At 39.8% G+C, this 2,548-nt stretch overlaps 1 non-coding gene across 1 annotated transcript; it reads left to right on the plus strand.

The window, feature by feature from the left end:
- Window positions 1–1,905: 1,905 nt before the first annotated feature.
- TRNAT-UGU (transfer RNA threonine (anticodon UGU)) lies at window positions 1,906–1,977 on the plus strand. Its single transcript has one exon. It is a non-coding gene; the product is annotated as a tRNA-Thr (tRNA).
- Window positions 1,978–2,548: the final 571 nt, after the last annotated feature.

Genomic DNA, 2,548 nt, shown 5'->3' on the forward strand with positions numbered 1-2,548 from the left:
CCCACTGTACAAAGACTATTTGATATTTTCGGAATATTAATTATTGGACAATAGGATTTTCATTTATATTTCCTTGGCTAATCAAGTTCATATTTCACTGGCTTCGTCGTAACCATGAATACATACTTTGTAATTTATGGGGAAGAACCACAAAGAATCACATAATCTGGATTCGAATCCAGAACCTTTACCTTCACAGCACTTGTCTTCCTTACCCCGTAAAACAAATGAAAGCAAAACAAATCTGCGAAGAATTGTGTTGAACAAAAATGTTTTATTCTAATAGAAACCTTTGAAGACGAAAGTAAAGGAAAATTTGAATAAATCGACACTGTATTAATTTGCATTCCTTGTTCTGTGGTCTTAAATATAAGTGAAAGTTATTTTTTTTTACATATACATCAGTTTTGGCATCTATTTTTTAAAATTTTATTCGTGAAACGCATTTGGCGACTCAGTTGTTAACATTAATGCCCAGATATAGGAATTTAACTTCAAAACCTGACAGTGTGTGTGTGTGTATATATATATATATATATATGGGATGGATAATAATATCGATAAACAGTATATTGTTAGCCCCCCCCTTCCTTTCTGGCTTACTAGTTTTCTCCTTTAATCTCTCTCTCTCTCTCTCTTTCCACACCTCTTCCCGTGGTGCCTTGAGAGCAGATTAATATCACCGAAACTTTTTAAAAGTTAAATAAATACGACATTTTCCCCGTCCCTAGGTTCAATCAATAATAAAAGAAAAACAAAATATGAATGAAAAAGTCGATTACATTGATTAGATAGAATGTCGCTAATTCAAAACATTATCTCTGGATCTGTTTAGTTTACGATTTTTATATGCAATTGTTCCACACGTACATTATTCAAAATCCGATAATTGTCTAATTTACATTTTACTTCTGTAATCAACACGAGCTGCCGTTTCGAGGTGACGATGACAGTGGCCTACTAAGGGAGATTTCACACCGTGTCGCCTGAGGATTTCACAAATCGAACGTAGGTTTGTGCGGCCTTTTGTATCGCTACGGTGTGAAACGTTGCTGTTGATTGGCTCATTCTAAACGACATGTATCGCGTGTCCCTTAGGTCCGAAATCTTCCTAAGTCTTGAAGATCCAAGTCACAAGGATGGATCTTTGTTAAGGTCAGGTGCGAAGGCAGGCGACAGCACCCTAACGGATAATATCCAAACCTGCAGGAAGAACGCATCTTACTTCAGTCTCCAATACAAAATGATAAAAACTTTTGGTGACTCGATTTAAAAAAAAATGTTTCTGAGATAAAGAGTGGCGTGCCCAGGATTTTCGGAAGGGAGAGGGGTTATGCATAGTATTTTTGGTGGTCAGTCCTCATTTTGCCATATTTTCCTGTCTTTTAAGTTATTTTTTTAAGGATTACTTGGTCAAATGGGGTTATGACCCCACCAAACAACCCTCCCTTGGGCACGTCACTGGAGATAAATTAGTAAGCATTTGATCATATTGGGAGACGAAACAGTAGATGTGTTGGGAACGAAAGGGTTTTCAGTGTGCATTAATTGTTTCGAGATCCAACAATAATCGAGACATTTTGCTTTTTTTCGTGTCATTATATGACAAGACTGCGGAAGCTGTGACAGATAGTTTTGAACACTTGCGAATGCTTAGACCTCAAGATGAATCATTTGGTGCGTTTTGTCTTTTACAAGAACTGCAAACATGGGAGAACAAGACACATCAGTGGTACTGAGGCTCGAATCAGAGAGAAATATTCGAGAACTGTGTGCGTCCAGTTTGCGGCACACAGTTTGAATCTCGCGATGTCGAGTGGATTGTCCATCCCCTGCGTGTGTAACAGCTTCGTAAAAACGTAAAAACACTCAAAGACAATATAGATGTTTTGATGATGATGGACCGCCCCCATGGCGCAGTGGTAGCGTCATTGCCTTGTAATCAAGGGGTCCCGGGTTCGATACCCGGTGGAGGCACAAGTGGTTCGGATCCCACTTTAAACTGTAGGTCCAGTCCCGATTAGCCTTACTGTGCATAAAGTGGACTTAAAACACCAACTCAAACCAAGATGTTTGATGCCTGATGAGAAGAAATGGACAAACACATATACTCAGATGTTCCGGCACACAATGTTAATGCATGGAAACAGAGGAGCCGAGTGGTAAAAAAATATTCCGATTGGCAGCCTTAAACAGTAGCGACGATTTAGGGGATAGTTGCTCACTATTTTTTTTGCCTCCTCACTATGGCCTCTTAATGCTAAGCCTTGTCTACCAAGAGAAAGTAAACTTTCCTTGCACCCCCCCCCCTTCTCGGCTTTGCAACGCAATTGCCACCATTGACCTTAAACATACAATTGTAAGGTTCTATCTATACCCCTTCTAAATATGGTGTTCAGCCCCCCCCCGAAGCAATCCATGGTAGTCAGCCCCAATTTTGCCATGTTTTCCTGACTTTGACGTTTGTTCTTTTAGGAATACTGGGTCAAAGGAGTGTTATGACCCCACGAACCCAATCTTGGGCACGCCACTGACTATAGGGAAGCTT

The sequence above is a fragment of the Lepisma saccharinum genome, chromosome 9 (genome assembly GCF_977018435.1).
Source record: "Lepisma saccharinum chromosome 9, izLepSacc3.1, whole genome shotgun sequence".
Taxonomy (NCBI): Eukaryota; Metazoa; Arthropoda; class Insecta; order Zygentoma; family Lepismatidae; genus Lepisma; species Lepisma saccharinum.